At 38.3% G+C, this 18,253-nt stretch overlaps 1 protein-coding gene and 1 pseudogene across 3 annotated transcripts in view; one reads left to right on the top strand and one right to left on the bottom strand.

Annotated features, from left to right (window-relative positions):
• The window catches only part of SHLD2 (shieldin complex subunit 2), a 101,855-nt gene that overhangs the window by 69,443 nt on the left and 14,159 nt on the right, over positions 1–18,253 (bottom strand). The window lies entirely within an intron of this gene.
• Positions 11,723–14,747, top strand: LOC308625016 (ubiquitin-like FUBI-ribosomal protein eS30 fusion protein; annotated as a pseudogene). Its single transcript has 2 exons — positions 11,723–11,738; positions 14,220–14,747. The product of its transcript is annotated as a ubiquitin-like FUBI-ribosomal protein eS30 fusion protein (transcript).

The following is an 18,253-nucleotide window of genomic DNA, read 5'->3' on the forward strand; positions in this document are numbered from 1 at the left end:
AGGGAAGTCCCTTAGTGTTATCTTGTAAAAGGCAGTAATGTTAAATTAGTTGAGGTCCAATTTATCAATTTTTTTTCTTTTACTTCTCTTTTTTCTTTTAGGATCTTATCCAATAAATATTTGAATACTCCAAAGTCATAGGGATATTCTTTTTTTTTTCTTCTAGAAGCTTTGAAATTTTAAAAGTATGTCCACAAATTATTTGATACTCCTCCCTTCAGGAGGTGAGGCTTAATTCCTCTACCCTTAAACATGAGCTGGAGTAATGAGTAGAATATGGTGGAAGTGATGGTATGTGACTCCCAAGACTTTGTCATAAAAGGCAATGCCACTTCCTCCTTGTGCTCCCTCTTTGATCACTTACTCTGAGGGAAGTCAGCTGCCGTGTTATGAGGGCACTCAAACAGCCTCAAGAATAGGCTCATGTGGTGAAGAACTGAGTCCCCAGACAATAGCCAGTGAAGAGCTGAGGCCTCTAGCCAATAGCCCTGGGACATAAGCCATCTTAGAAGGGGATTCTCCAGCCCCAGTCAAGCCTTCAGATGATTACACTCTTGCTAAAATCTTGGCTACAACCGGATAAGAAACTCTGTGCTAGAATTACCTAGCTAAATTCTTCCTGTGTTCCTGACACAGAGTAACTGTAACATAATAAATATTTGTTACTTTAAGCCAGGAAGTATTGGGAAGTTTGTTACGAAGTGAGAGATAATACAGAAGTTGTATCGTTTTTGCTTTTGCATTTTAGATATCTGATCCACTGCAAATTAGTTTCGGTGTATGGAATGAGCTGAGGTGATAGTTCATTGTTTTCCATATAGATATCAAGTTAGAGCAACGTTTGTCTTTCTTTCTCCCATTGTACTGACTTGGCACTTGGGTGGGAAAATGTATGAGTCTATTTCTGAGATCTCCATTGTGTATCACTGATCTAAATGTCTATCCTTATGCCAACACTACACTGTCTTGATTACTGTAGCTTTGTGGAAAATCCTGACATCAGTAAACAAAAGTCCTCCAACTGTCCTTTTCAAAATTATTTTGGCTATTCTTAGACCTTTACATCTTGGTAAGTTTATAGAATCGTCTTACCTATTTCTTCAAACAAAGCCTACTAGGATGTTAAAGAAGACTGAATTGAATCTGTTGGTCAATTTAGAGAGAATTCCATCTTAATAATGTTGAGTCTTCCAATCCGTGAATATGGAATATCACCATTTATCTAGGGTTCTTTTTAAACTTACATTAGCAATGTTTCTACCTTTTCAGTGTTAAGAGCATATCCTTAGTTAGATTTATTCATAGGTATTTGCTTTTTTTTATGCTATCAGAAATAACAGCTTTTATTTCAGTTTTCAAATAGTTCATTGCTAATATAGAGAACTACAAATTATTTTCATATAGTGATTTTGCTAAATTCACTTATTAAAATTGTTTTCTGGGGCTTCCCTGGTGGCGCAGTGGTTGAGAGTCCGCCTGCCGATGCAGGGGACACAGGTTCGTGCCCCAGTCCGGGAGGATCCCCCATGCCGCGGAGCGGCTGGGCCCATGAGCCATGGCTGCTGAGCCTGTGCGTCCGGAGCCTGTGCTCTGCAACCGGAGAGGCCACAACAGTGAGAGGCCCGCGTACCACAAAAAAAAAAAAAAAAAATTGTTTTCTGTAGATTCCATACGGTTTTCCATGTATACAATCATGTCATATGTAAGTAACAGTTTTACTTCTTTTCTAATTTTTATGCTTAATTATGTTCTTTTTCTTGACTTATTACACTTTCTAGGACCACTAGCTCAATGTTGAATAAAGGTGGTGAAAGAGAAACATATATCCATATTACTGCTTTAAAATTTTTAGGATCCATAGCTAAGGTTGGCAAATGTTTTCTACAACAGGTCACAAAGTAAGTATTTTACGCTTTGCAGGTCATACAGTCTGTTACAATTACTGTACACTGTGGATGTAGCAAGAAAGCAGCCATGGACAATACATAAACAAATGAGCATGGCTATGTTCCAATAAAACTTTATGGTCACCAAAATTTGATTTTCCTATTTTCACATGTCACAAAATATTAGTCTCCTTTTGATTCTTTTTCAGCCATTTTATTACATATAAACCATTCTAGGTCACAAGCCACACAGGAACATGTGATGGGCTGGATGTGGCCTACAAGCTGAAGTTTGCTGATCTCTGGTTTAGACCATTGATTTGAGACCTTTCTTCTTTCCTAATATAAGAATCTAATGCAATGTTTCCCTGCAAACAGTGCTTTATGGCACTACTATTTGTTTCACTTGTGCTTTGTACTGGTTTTTTAGCCATTGCTATAGGATTTTCAATTTACATCTTTAACTTTACACAGTCTGCCATATATGTGGGTTCCATATCTGCAGACTCAAAGAACTGCAGATCAAAAAAAAAAAAAAAAAAAAATCCAGAAAAGTTCCAAAAAGCAAAACTTGAATTTGTTGCATGCCAGCAACTATTAACATAGCATTTACATTGTATTCACAACTATTTACATAGCATTTACCTTGTATTAGGTATTATAAGTAATCTAGAGATGATTTAAAGTATACAGGAGGATGTGCATAGGTTACATACAAATACTGTGCCATTTTACATAATGGACTTGAGAAATCTGAGGATTTTCGTATCCAAGGGAGGTCCTGGAACCACTCCCCGGGGATAACAAAGAATGACAGTACCACTTAACCTGTTCTTAGAACCTTACAACAGCATTGATTCCCAATCTGAATGTTATACTCAGGCCAAATTATTTATCAAGGTTAAGAGGAAAATAAAGGCATTTTCAGAAATGCAACATATCCAATAATTTGCCTCCCATTCACCTTTTCTTCAGCAAATTGTGGGAGTAAACCAAGAAAGAGGAAGACATAGAACAGAAGAAACAAAAGATCCAACACAGAAGAAAAGGAAATGCCTAGAATGATAGCTGGGCACTACGATAAAACAGAAACCACTCCAGACTGGAGCATGTTACTCTGGAGGGACTTCTCTGAGATGATGACACTGACAGAATAAATTATGTGAAAGAAAACAGGAAATTTGGGCAACTGGTAGCAAATTTTGAGTTGAGTTAGTGATAAGGACACAAAAAACCATATAAACAAGTTATGTCCTAAACTGAAAGCATCAAATACATTACTTGAAAAATCACAGGTAAATACAAAACAGCTAGGAGTTGAGAGTGGTTACCTATGAGAAGGGGAAGTGAAGGTGGGGACCAAGAAGTACTGTCTGTCTGGACAATCCCTGACAAACTACTTGGCTTGTTAAACTGTATAACTCTGAAGAAGAAAAATATGGAAGATAAGGAAATAAGGTACTTAAGGATTTCCCAAGGACATAAAACCATCTTGGCAACTAAATGTGACCTCTGGAAACCAAGAAGTCTAACAAAATTGTCCTGCAAAATAGAAAACAACACAAACGAATGCATCTGATGGGTGGAAAAGGGCAAGAAAAAAGCAACATTACGCCTGTGCTATCATAACTCTTGTCAAATGCATGACATCAAGAGCAGAAATCCCTAGGTTTCTGTGCTTCAGTTCCCCCGTCTATAAAGTGTGCGTAACAGTATCCCTCTCCCAGGACTGTAATGAGGCTTCAACCCAATAATGAACATAAAGTGCTTACAGCAGTGTTAGAAATAAATATTAACACAGTTAATACTTTACTCTTTTTAAATAACTGAAATTATTTTTTATTTCAAATCATTCAATTTAATTGTCACAATGATACTGAAAAGTTTATTTGAATGCATACCTTGTCTATGCAAACATCAAGGCCTCTAACCCTTTTACATATCTCCAAAAAGGGGGGGCTGTGGGGGGAAGAAGATAAACTGTCTGATGACCCAAGAGAAACAGAAATAACAATTAATGAAGGTTGTCTGTAAAGATGCTTATCATTCTGAAGAACTAACTGCACCTGAAAAACTACTCAGGATACCAGGCTTTATCTTACACTTCTTAGTTGATTATGACCAATCATTCACTCACTAAGTAAGTCAGCAATTAGAACTGAAAACTTGATCCTAACTATACATTAACTCAGTAATGTTGAGACCAGCCATTTTTCCACTTCTAAAGAGAGAAAGTCTCCAACTTATGCAGATTGTGCTCTCCAAGTTCAGTTCTTTGTTATAAAACCTGAGAAACATTTTTCCAAAGGAAAAAAGTATGAAATAAAGTTGAGATCCTGGGCAAGAAATAAAGGCCAATTTAATCCATACATACCTAAGAACCATGGAAAAAAGAGAAGAATAAATATAACCATGTTAGGTGGCTTTCAATCTCTTCTTTTGTGCTCTAACAGCTAGCAAAAAAATAGTTACTTGAGATTGAGTTGTCCCACACTTTGTTTTATTCATCTATGGATCCTTGTAAACATAAACAATATGTAACAGAGTACCTGACTTCTATTAGAAGCTTAAAATATTTATTTAACAAATGAATAACTAGAATTAAGAGTACTATTTGAACTATACTCTTTTTATGGAGAAATACACTACAACTTGCAATTGAAGGAATATTTTCCTTTATCTTGGCAACAAGATCAGAGTTTGAACACCAAGAACAATAAAGCCTGGGCAGATACTCCATCTACATAATAGTCATTTCACCTAGAAATCACATTTTGATCACAGATCACTCATACTGCTTTGAAGTATGTATAAATCACTAAGTTGGGTTTCATAATATGAAACTTGACCTCCAAAATTCCCTGCTTTTTTCCCTTCACCAATATCTTATATAAAAATTGCAGCCATCAATATTTTATCTGGGAGGATTGCCCCCCCAGTTTTGAGATATAACTGACATATAACATTGCATTAGTTTAAGGTATAGGGTATAATAATTAGATATATGTATATATTACAAAATGATTACCACAATAAGTTAACAACCATCACCTCACATAGTTATAAATTCTTTTTCTTGTGATGAGAACGCTTAAGATTTACTCTGTTTGCAATTTTTAAATATTTAATGTAGTACTGTTAACTATAGTCACCATGCTGTACATTACATCTCCAGAACTTATCTCATAACTGACATCTGTACCTTTTGACCACCTTCCCCTATCTCCCCATGCCCACCCCCTGACAACCACCAATCTGTTCTCTGTTTCTGTGCCTTCAGTTTTTTTAGATTCCACATTTAAGTGATATCATAAAGTATTTGTCTTTCTCGGTCTGCCTTATTTTACTTAGCATAATGCCCTTGAGGCCCATCCATATTGTTGCTCCCGTTGCGGAGCACAGGCTCCGGATGCGCAGGCTCAGCGGCCATGGCTCACAGGCCTAGCCGCTCCGCGGCATGTGGGATCTTCCCGGACCGGGGCATGAACCCGTGTCCCCTGCATCGGCAGGTGGACTCTCAACCACTGCGCCACCAGGGAAGCCCTCCTTATTTTTACGGTTGAATAATACCCCATTGTATATATACACACCACATTTTCTTTTCTTTTTTTTTTTTTTTTTTAATGATTTGGCCTCCCAGGTCCAAGTCAGTATTTTTTTTTGTAATTAATTAAGTTATTTATTTATTTTTGGCTGTGTTGGGTCTTCGTTGCTGCGCATGGGCTTTCTCTAGTTGCATCGAGTGGGGTCTGCTCTTCGTTGTGGTGCGCGGGCTTCTCATTGTGGTGGCTTCTCTTGCTGCAGAGCACGGGCTCTAGGTGCATGGGCCTCAGTAGTTGTGGCTCACGGGCTCTAGAACACAGGCTCAGTAGTTGTGGCACATGGGCTCAGTAGTTGTGGCACGTGGGCTCAGTAGTTGTAGCTCGCAGGCTCTAGAGCACAGGCTTCAGTAGTTGTGGTTCTCAGGGTCTAGAGCGCCGGCTCAGTAGTGGCGCACGGGCTTAGTTGCTCCACGGCATGTGGGATCTTCCCAGACCAGGGCTCAAACCCGTGTCCCCTGCATTGGCAGGCGGATTCTTAACCACTGCACCACCAGGGAAGTCCCATACCCCACATTTTCTTTATCCATTCAGCCATCAATGAACACCTAGGTTATTTCCATGTCTTGGCTATTATAAATAATGCTACAATGAACATGGGGGTGCAGATATCTCTTCAAGACAGGGATTTCACTTCTTTAGAATATGTTTCCCAAAGTGGAATTGCTGAATCACACAGTAATTCTATTTTTAATTTTTTGAGGTCGATTTAAAAAAATTTTTTTTAATTTTTTTTTTTTTTTTTTTTTTTGCAGTATGCGGGCCTCTCACTGTTGTGGCCTCTCCTGTTGCGGAGCACAGGCTCCGGACGCGCAGGCTCAGCGGCCATGGCTCACGGGCCCAGCCACTCCGCGGCATGTGGGATCCTCCTGGACCGGGGCACGAACCTGTGTCCCCTGCATTGGCAGGCGGACTCTCAACCACTGCACCACTAAGGAAGCCCTTGAGGTCGATTTTTTAATCTAAAATTTATTTTTAAATTTTTTTGAGGTAGAAAGCAGTTTCTATACTACTTATAGTCAGTACCAAAGGTTATCAACTGAAAAATTAATACAATGGAACAAAAAATGTAATAAAAAAAACTTATTAAAAGATTCAATACTCAGGGACTTCCCTGGCGATCCAGTGGTTAAGACTCCATGCTTCCACTGCAGGGGGCACAGGTTCGATCCCTGGTCAGGGAACTAAGATCCTGGATGCCAGGTGCAGCATGGCCAAAGAAAAAAACAAGATTCAATATTCAGAGAGAAATTCTGTTTAAAACCCAACATTTCTCTAGTTCAAATGCAACTACCTATACTTAGACATCCAGAAATAAAAGTAGATAAAATTACCCAACCCAATAACATAAATTATGTTAAGAACAAAAATAATTGCAAAACAACTGAAAATTATAGGTTAACATTACAGAATTTAGTAAACAATGAATTCAATGTCCACATTGCAAAGCTGACTTCTATAGTTTAAAACCTGAGTTTACCTAAAAAAGAAACCCCTTAATTTTTCACTACTCAAAGAAAACAACTCAATCTCTATGATACATCCTTACAGAAATAAAGATTAATTTATCCTAGAGCCAGGGTTCACATCAACCTTTATGGAACGACTGATAATCACATTTCTTCTTACAAACATAAAATTCATGTGGAGTGTCACCTTAAATGAGAAAGGCATGAAAAGAATGTAAGCTCCAATCTAGCATTAGAAATTACTCCATAAATACCCTTTCTGCTTTGAAAGTCTATTTCCCCAATGAAACCAATATACTTTATTTCTTTATAATGATTTCATTTCATGTAAATTTATGAAGGTTGTATAAATATTTGTTAGAATAGGAGTTTGTTTGAATAGTTGATAATGACTAGTGAGAACAAGAGACAAGGGTAGCATCATCAGCAGAGGAGACAAAAGCATCTCTAAAGCACCCACTACATTAACACAACATTTTTTACACAAAGATTTTTAAGTAAGGTCTTTATGTGATATTTTTGAAAAATATTTTTATATCCAAGAAAATTTAAACATAAGCAATTAAATCTACTTTTAATTTTTAAATTGTTTTTTTATTTTGAATTTTGATTAAGAATGTTTTCTGTAGAAAGACCAGATCAGTTTCTCTGCTTTAGTAAACTATATAATAAAATATGAAACTCATTAAGGAAAAGCAAAGCAGGAAACTTAATATGTCACTTTTAGACACCTATCCTTAGGTGACAGTAAACAGCATTAATTCCAAGCATATTCCAAACTTTTAGGAGAAGTGGGTGGGTGAAGGAACAAGAGAGAATAAAAACTGACGCCACTTCTATAGTGTAGGTTTATATTTTAATGTTTTCATTCTGAAAAGCAAATGAGGCAAATTGAGACTTCCACGTGGCTTGCCAGAATGACTCTCATGAGTACTAACATGCTTAGGTTAACATTTTCATAAACTTTTCTCTCATTTCTTCCAAGTATCTTAAATAACATTAAAGACTACATAACGTGATGCAGCTGCTTCGGAAAAACTGTTTGACAGTTTCTCAAAAAGTTAAACATAGAGATATCATATAACCCAGTAATTACATCCTAGGTATACACCAAGGAGAACTGAAAACATACGTCCACAAAAACCTGTAAATGAATGTTCATAGCACCATCATTCCTATCAGTCAAAAAGTGGAAACAACCCAAACATCCATCAACTGATGAATGAATGAACCAAATGTGGTATATCCTCACAATGGAATATTATTCAGCCCAGAAGAGCTACAAATTACTGATATGTCACATCACAGGTAAACTCTGAAAACACGCTACATTAAAGGAACCAGACACATAAGGCAATATATCGTATGATTCTATTTATATAAATTACTCAGAATAGGCAACTCCATAGAGATATAAACAGAGATATGGCTGCCAGGGGCTAGGAGAAGGGGGAAAACTTAAGAGGGGTTTCCTTTGAGGGCGATGAAAAAGTTCTGGAACTAGATAATGGTGATGGTTGCACAACACTGATTATACTCAAAGCCACTGAAACTTTTATGCTATGTGAATTATACTTTAATTAATGAAAGAAACCCTACAAAACAAAAAAGAGATGTTAACATCTTATCAGAGAAAGTTAACTTCCAAAATAAATGATGATTATTTTGGTATTTCTTTAAAAATCTTATTGTTAATTTGATATGGACATTAGAAACATTTTTATTTATATATTTATTTATCTTGGTTGTGCCAGGTCTTAGTTGTGGCATGCAGGATCTTCCACGCCTTGTGCGGGATCTTTGTTGCCTCATACAGGATCTTTAGCTGTGGCATACGGGATCTTTAGTTGTGGCATACAAATTCTTAGTTGGGCATGTGGGATCTAGTTCCTTGACCAGGGATCGAACCCGGGCCCCCTGCGTTGGGAGCATGGAGTCTTAGCCACTGGACCACCAGGGAAGTCCCTAGAAACATTTTCAGAAATAAACCTTTTTCTATAATGCCCAATACCATCCTTAAGCTTTTCTATTTGTCAGGAATTCACATAAAAATCTTTTATCGCCAGCTTTGCAATGCTTAGTCTGCCAGGGTAGGAATCAATTTTATATAATATCTAAACAAGTCAAGTGAGTTTTAAAATAGGTAGAATGTTTTATTAAATTTGGATTACCAATATTGTATGTTGAATTTTAGTACAGGAGAGGAACATGTTTATTTCTAATGAAGAAGATCAGCAAAAGATGAAAAACTTTTATTTTATTTATTTATTTATTATTATTATTTTTTCGGGGCTGCATTGGGTCTTCATTGCTGTGTGCGGGCTTTCTATAGTTGTGGTGAGCGGGGGCTACTCTTCGTTGTGGTGCACGGGCTTCTCATTGCAGTGGCTTCTCTTGTTGTTGAGCACAGGCTCTAGGTGCATGGTCTTCAGTAGTTGTGGCATGTGGGCTCAGTAGTTGTGGCTCACGGGGTTAGTTGCTCCGCAGCATGTGGGATCTTCCCAGACCAGGGCTTGAACCCGTGTCCCCTGCACTGGCAGGTGGATTCTTAACCACTGCGCCACCAGGGAAGTCCCGAAATACTTTTTATTTATTATTTATTTATTTAAGATTTATTTACTTTATTTGTTTTTGGCTGTGTTAGGTCTTAGTTGCAGCACACGGGATCTTTGTTGCGGTGTGCGGGCTTCTCCCTAGTTGTGGCATGAGGGTTTTTTTTCCTCTTCTCTAGTTGTGGTGCGCAGGCTCCAGGGCACGTGGGCTCTGTAGTTTGCGGCACACAGGCTCTCTAGTTGAGACGCGCTAGCTCAGAAGTTGTGGTGTGCGGGCTTAGTTGCCCCGTGGCATGTGGGATCTTAGTTCCCTGACCAGGGATCAAACCCGCGTTCCCTGCATTGTATGGCGGACTCTTTACCACTGGACTACCAGGGAAGTCCCCAAAAAAACTTTTTAGACAGCGAAATGTACCTGGTCTGCTTTAGCCCTCATGAAGCTATCTCTGACATTCATTTTTTAAAATTTTGATATTCAGTACGGAAAAGCAACATCCAAAAAAAAAAAAAAGGCCATGCCAAATGCAATAATAGCCCATTAATTTATTTTACCTCAAATATAATAGAAAACACCACTTCTGCTGAACCTGATTCTAGGCAAGGTAAAATTCAGTCGCCTACATAATAATTTGCCCAATGTCCATTCACAATCTTCCTGCTTGCTCTTAATGGCATTTGAGTAGAGTAGGCTCTCAATCTACATGAATTAATTATGTAAATTATCAGATTAAATAACAGTTTCAACTTAAAATAATGACATCTATTTGGGGCCTATGCGAACCAGGCAATGGAACTAGAGGCTTTATATATTTAATTCATTTCAGCTCACAATACCTTACAGGGAGGTTAAGTAACTTCCCTAAGGTCACAACACTAGTACACTGCAAAGCCAGGATTCAAACCAAGGTCTGTCAGACATACAATCATTTTTGCTAAAACATTCCAAGTGTGGGCTACAAAGGAATATAATTTCAGTTTAATTGGCAAACATTCATCTTATCTCTTGAATACAGCTTCTAAATGTTTAGGTAATGAGAAAGAAAAAGAGTGCTTGAAAAGAACATTACTGAAGAATGAAGTGATGTGTCTGGGGAAACATGCAGTGCACTGTTTGCCTACTATGTGCCATGTGCTGGGACTGGCTATCTTAATGCATGAACACTTGATTGTTACAACAATACTGGGACGTAAATATTGATGCCTCCTTTTTTACATAAGAAGAAACTGAAGTTTAGAAGGTGCAAGAAGGTCCAAGGTTACAGAAGTTGCAAGGCACATAGTTGGGACTAGAAACCAAATTCAGTCGGTCAATAAATATTTACTGAGTGTTTACTATGTACCAGGGATATATGAGGCACGTAGAATAGAATATTAGAGATCTCTCACATACAGCTCAAACCAAACCCATCTTTTTGCTTAGGTAGTAAATCACTGTGAAATTGAAAAATCCCCAGATTTTTCTTTTAATAGCTTTGTTTTAAATGATTATTCATGCTTTGGTTATACATGTTAAGTACTGTCCTTAAAGCCAGAAGTTGATTGCCATAAAAACTGAATAAGCCTCCAGTAGATAATGTGAAAATATAAGCAATTCTGTCCTCCTGCATGATTTTGACCATATTGCTAGATAGAGAACACCACTTTGGAAAATATACTTCTTATGTTCTGAAGGATAATTTAAACCATTAAGCATTTTACAAAGCTTTTGAAGGTCAGATTTTAAATGACAACAGTGAAATTTCAAAAAGAACAGGAAAAGTCAGCACCAAAGCTAGTTTAACATTAATAATAAGTGATCTAATACATAGGTCTATGTTTGCCTAGTCAGGTTTTGCTTATTATGTCAGTTGGAAAGCCGTAAGGAAACTGGTTTTAACTCCCATATAACCTGTATCATGACAACATTACTTTATCAGAAATGTAGCTGATATCAGCATAATGCTAAGACAGTTCAAATTTAAAACTGATTTTTCTTTTCCAACTATTTTCATAATCATTAATGGTATATAGAGTCGAGATAACTTAAGAAAAAAAAATAAGGGTATTAACATTTACTGTGACCCTTCTATGTGCCAGATACTACATTTTATTCTCACAGCCACCTTAACCTTTTAGAGGAAGAAACAGAAGTTTTGAGAAATAAAGTACCTTTTCTAAGATTACATAGCTAATAAAGAGGCAGGTTCAAACTCTGATGTCAATTATTATAACGCTCCATGGCGGTAAATACCTGTCAGTTTCTTAATTTATTTTTTAAACTTTATGATAATATAGTATTAGAGCAGAGAAAGCAGAGTAAGATAATGATTTGGATTATGAACTGTTTTAGTACCTCAAAAGTACTAAAGAGTGATGTTGCCCTTTTAAAAATTCCTATGACGGTCACTGTGAAAGAGAATATAAAATACCTTCAAGTCAAAGTATTAGGCTTTTGAGTAGAAAAAAAGTAACAAATAAATAAGTATACATTTAATATTATCAAAAGAGAACCAAGTTAAAAAAAAAAAAAACTAGTTCTATTCTAAAGCAACACTTTTTGAAAGACTGCAGATCACCAGCGTAGGCTGGCTCGAAGCAGCATTTTTCAGAGTTAACTTCATGGAAGACTAATCCCTATAAAAATATTGAAAGATAATGAGTTTACACAGTCAAACAAGTTTGAGAAATGCCGTACTTAACACTAAACCAGTTTCTTCGCTGGTTACAAACAGTACAACATAGTGCCTGGAGCCCTCTGGAGTCAGACTATCTGGGTTTGAATCCCTGCGCTTCCACCTCCTGGCCTAGCCATGAGATTTGGAACATGTTATTTCACTACTCTGGGTCTCAGGTTTCCCACCTGTAAAAAAAAAAAAAAAAAAAAAAAAAAAAAAGGAGACAATTGCAAAGACAGATTTGTTGTAAAGATTAGAAAGATTAAAACATCTGGGGTTGAGATATGGGGATATATGTATAGCTGATTCACTTTGTTATAAAGCAGAAACCAACACACCATTGTAAAGCAATTATACTCCAATAAAGATGTTTAAAAAAAAAAATTCTGGGGTTGTTAGAACAGAGCCTTAAAATAGTAAGTGCTTGATAAATGTTAAATTATTAGTAGTAACATCATTTCCCTGAGCCTTTATTAACCTGATAAAAGTTGATGCTCATCATGAATCTCCAAGGAGCCAAGGGATATACCTAGTATGGTTTCCCAAACTTATAGATAGAACGCACTCTTCCACAGACCATCCCTCAAGACTGATTAATGTCTTTTAAAATCAAAACAAAACAAACAAAAAACACTATGAGAAACAATAAAGAATTCCATCACTAAAATTAAATCTGTTTAAAAAGAATACAAGTTTAGTGCTCCCCAGTTGGTGAACACATCGAGGTGCAGGAAGGGTGGCATGTGGAAGAAGGCATGGGAAGCTCCATGCCCCTTCCCCCATACCTTACCCTACACATCTCTTCTACTTGGCTATTCCTGAGCTGTATCCTTAATAAGCCAGTAATATCTCCTTACAGATTCCAGCCCATGGGTTCAGTGCCTGGAACCTGTACACGTAGTAGAATAGAGCATTGTTTTATTTTCCATTCTCAGAGCCCTCAGTGGCTTCAAGTGATCACATCTCATCACAGTAGTCATTCAATTATTCAAGATACTATGTGGAACCTATTCATCATCACCCAGCCTGCAATCATTTGAATAAGGACATGAATGGTTTCCGTCATCAAGATACATCTATTTAAGTCTCATATCTGTTGTATAGAATTCAATATTCAAATGATGGAGTGTTTTCTGTTTGGTATTTATTGTGCCCATTTGGCAAATTTACAGTCATTACCAGAGTGCTGATCATGCTACCCTTCCATTTAGAATTTTTTCTAAGCAGTATGTGTCAGGATCTTCAGAAATGCTTACACCCTTTGATCAAACAAATCAATTTCCAAGAATCTATACTATGGAAATAAATAAGAATATAAGATAAAACCTTAAATACACATATTGCATCATTGTTTAATATTGTGGAAAATTAGAAATACTGAAGAAGTCTAGGGAATTCCCTGGTGGTCCAGTGGTTAGGACTCAGAGCTCTCACTGCTGAGGGCCCAGTTTCCATCTCTGGTCCAGGAACTAAGATCCCGCAAGCCGAGTGGTGCAGCCATAAATAAATAAATAAGTCTAATTTTAGTGGAAGGATTAAACAAAGAGTGGTACATTACTTGCATTACACAGTCATTACAAATTATATTTGAAAAATTATGAATAATGCTATGCGAAAAAGCAAGTTGCTAGTTTATTTTTGTAGTATAAGCATAATTTTCTAAAACAAGCCAACAAAACACCAAGTAATCAAAGTTTAAGACAAAAACTAAATCTAAAAATACGCCAAGGACTTCCCTGGTGGCGCAATGGTTAAGAATCTGCCTGCAGGGCTTCCCTGGTGGCGCAGTGGTTGAGAGTCCGCCTGCCGATGCAGGGGACACGGGTTCGTGCCCCGGTCTGGGAAGATCCCACATGCCGCGGAGCGGCTGGGCCCGTGAGCCATGGCTGCTGAGCCTGTGCATCCGGAGCCTGTGCTCCGCAACGGGAGAGGCCACAACAGTGAGAGCCCCGCGTATAGCAAAAAAAAATTAAAATACACCCAGTGACGTGGCACACAGCAGGCAGAGAGGACGTGCACACCCTCGTTCCTTCCTTTCTCAACCCCATCTTCACGTTAGCGGCAGTGGTAAAGCGGTTCAGTTGCCAACATGCAGCTGTTTGTGCACAGTAGCTACACACTCTCCAGGTGACTGGCCAGGTGACAGTCACCCAGATCAAGGCTCATGTAGCCTCATTGGAGGGCCTCACTCCAGAAGATCAGGTCCTGCTCCTGCAGGATGAGGCTACCCTGGGCCAGTGTGGGGTGGAGGCTGTGAGCACTCTGAGCACTCTGGAAGTAGCCAGCCGCATGTTTGGAGGTAAAGTCCATGGTTCCCTGACCCGTGCCAGGAAAGTAAGAGGTCAGATTCCCAAGGTGGCCAAACAAGAGAAAAAGAAAATGAGCTGGGCCAAGAAGCGTATGCAGTACAACCAGTGCTTTGTCAATGTTGTGCCCACCTTTGGCAAGAAGAAGGGCCCCAATGCCAACTCTTAAGTCCTTTGTAATCTTGGCTTTCTCTAATAAAGCCACTTAGCCCAATCAAAAAAAACCCCCCAAAAAACCAAGAAACAAAAAATAAATTAATAAATAAACAAACACCCAAATGTCAACTATGGTTGATTTGAGCCATAGGTGACCCTTCTTCCTACTTCTCTACATTTTCCAAGTTTTCTTTATGGAGTATGTCAATTTTGCGTAACTCTTACTTGATACCACTTGCCTTTGAGCTAAAGTTCTACTAGATGACAAAACAAAGCAAACTGGCCTAGTGGTCAAAGATGGGAAAAGTGTGAAATGTGATTTCTTTCAAAGGTTATTTATCATTTTGTGAGAGGCAGAAATGGTTAAACATACAACGAAGTCGTATTTCCTGCTAGCAAAATTGTTCTTAGTTTGTACAATGAAATCACACACATCAGTATTTCTTAGTGTTCTGCAAAAACACCATGCATCATGATTCTAAGTATTTTGTGACCTGAGGAAGTCTGAAAGCATATTTAAAATATGCCAAATATTAATGTAGTGTAACCTTTGGTTTTAAGGCATATTGGGAGAGGTAAAACTCTCAGAATATTATTTTGTAACTTTATCAATTGATACATTTTCTAAATGTCCAAAAATAGACATTTAGGGAATTCCCTGGCGGTCCATCCATTAGGACTTGGCACTTTCACTGCTGTGGCCTAGGTTCAATCCCTGGTGCGGGAACTAAGATCCTGAAAGCTGCACGGCCCGGCCAAAAAAAAAAAATCAAAACACATTTAACATGTAGTATTTCAGGTTATACTTTATAACTTAAATATGGCTAAACTATTGCTGCAATATTACTAAATTTACATGTCTTTAAAGAAATCAAGAACTATTTATATTGCCATTCCCTCGTTTTGTGACTCAGAAATTTTTATACTCCCTCTTAACCTGGCATCTGCTGTGCAAAGGTCTGAAGACCTGATTTCTCACCCCAATATGGACTCAGGGTTACCTCTATCCATATGCTTACCCCTTAGAGACAAGTTTGCCAAGGCCAAAAAATTAAGTGAGCACCAATCACTTCCACCCCTGCCTTCCTCCTTTCCCAGGGCTAAGCCTTGACAAAAAGAAAACAGCCCCATGCTAGGGTTCTTTATGACATGCTGAGCAAAGGCCACAGACTGCTAAACATTGCCAAGTAGACCTGAAAACGATGAACTCATCTAGCTTTGTGCATAACCCAGAACCTCAGTCTGTCAGCATCAACGCATTTTTCCCACAAAATTAATAAAAATTTTGAGATTAGCTAACATCACCATATTCTTACAATCATCCAAAATGTAAGCCCCTACGATTAATCCCTCTTTCCTGCTGCACTCTGATCTCATTTCTGCTCTGTACTGTCTCCCTCTTCAACCATCACACACCCTCCAATAGCTATACTTCCTGATAACCCTTTACACTGTTCCACTGCAAACAAATTCCCTAAACCCCAACCAATTTAAATTGGTTGCCAGCAGTCTTGCTCTCTAAACGAATCTGGGTGCGAGCTATTCTCTCCCACTCAGCAAACGTGAAGCATGGAAGTCATGCCTTGTTCACCATCACAGTTCTTTACCCTCAGATAAAGGTACGTCTTTTGAGGTTTAAGTCATCTGTTGCTACCTCGCTCTCCTTGTCATCCACTGGTCTCTTGGTCACTCGCCCACATTCACTCAAGGCTTTGGAACCTGGTTCAAAATCTTCCCACCCCTTGCTCTGCCACCATTCTGAGCCACTCGCTTCCTGTGCAGCTGACTCCTGTAAAATCTAGCTCTACAGTTCCCTTATCTCAACTCTGGGAACCTTCACTTTCTCTCCACTTCTGAAACCCATTCCATAGCCAGATCTTGCATTCAGTCATAACCAGCAACTGCTCCTATTTAATCTTAAAATCCAATACCCAGTCTTGACCACTTCATATCCCAGCAGCTACTTTCTGGTTTCATTTGTTCGCTACTGAGCCTAGGCTCAATGGCCCAGAACTTGAAATGCTCTAACTACTATAATTTCTTGCATCCTTACTCTGTCTGCCACACTGGCCTGTAAAACTCAAACCAAAATCAGTCCAGTTGTTCAACTTGTCTGCTCAGCCCCTCAGGCTGGTGAGGCCTGAGAGAGGGGGGAAAAATCATCACACAACTATATATACCAGAGCCATGAAAAATTATTACAATTCCTTTAAGTAATCCCATTCAGTTAGCCCTCTCATTTCTCTCAATGAAATTCTCCCTTTCTCCTCAAACTCTCCCCGACAATCACCATCACCATCCTCTATAATCTCAGCTGATGAGGTGATCCCCACACTTCACTGAAAAATTCATCAAGTGTGTTGATGCCCCAAATTCCTCACCTACAACCCAAACACTTTTCTCCATCTGCACCATCCTTTTATTCCTACTTCAATGGAAACAACATTCCTATTCCTACTGAAACCTAGTATCCTCACTCTGTTCCCTCTACTCTTAAGGACAATGTTCAATCAATCTCACATACCTCCTTCTTCCTGTATCAACTTCTCCGTTCCTTCTGACTCTTTCTGTTTAGCACATAAACATGCTGAACTTTTCTCTCATCTCGATAGAATATGCTCTCTACCTACGATCCTGTATCTCTACAAGCTTTTTGAAAAGAATGTCTGCACTTACTGCTTCCACTCTCTCACAACTATTCACTCTAGTTCTCAGCAACCTGGCATTTATCTCTACCATGGAGATTCCACTGAAACTGTTCTATAGAAGATGATCAATCAGCTACTTGCTGCTCTGTCGTTATAGCAGCTGACCTATTTTCTACATTTGACACTGCTGACCACTCTTTTCTTAAAACTTCTCAGTCTTCATTTAATGACATTTACTGAAAACCTACTTTATGATAAGAACTGTGGATAAAATGATGAACATGATGGTCTTAGTCCTCAAGAAACTTAAAATCGAGTTGGGGAAGCTTTTATGGTAATTCATACTCATATTTCAACCTCTCAGATCCTTCCTTCCTTTCTCTACTCAGCCCTTAGATTCTGACACTCCCCCAGGGCTCCTCTCTTTGCTCTTCTAACATCCACCCCAGGATTACTGTATTTACATTACCTACTCACTGATGATGACAAAATTTACATCTCTAGCTAAGAATTCTATCCGGAGTTCTGGACCCTTTTACTCTATGAAAAGATACTGGTACTTGGATATTTCACTATCTTGATAATATCCTTTGATACACAAAAGTTTTCCATTTTGACGAGTCCAATTTATCTATTTTTTCTTTGGCTATTTATGTTTTTGGTGTCCTATTTAAGGAACTGCTGCCTAGTCTAAGATCATAAATATTTATACCTACATTTTTTCTAAGACTTTTACAGCTTCAACTCTTACAATTAGCTCCTTAATCCATTGAAACCATAATTCTTGAAAGATAAGGATTTCAATGGCAGTATCTGAAGGCTTAAGAGTAAAAAAGAGCTTTTCTAAATTCTAAAACCATGGCTTTAAATATCACACCCCAAGGCAAAAAAACTCTGCTGGCAGAGTTTATACTGTAAACTACAGCACAGAGGAAGTAGCAGGTGGTGACGTAAATGCAATTCTTCCACAGCAATTGAGAGGA

The sequence above is a fragment of the Mesoplodon bidens genome (genome assembly GCF_964165515.1).
Source record: "Mesoplodon bidens genome assembly, chromosome: 1".
Classification (NCBI taxonomy): domain Eukaryota; kingdom Metazoa; phylum Chordata; class Mammalia; order Artiodactyla; family Ziphiidae; genus Mesoplodon; species Mesoplodon bidens.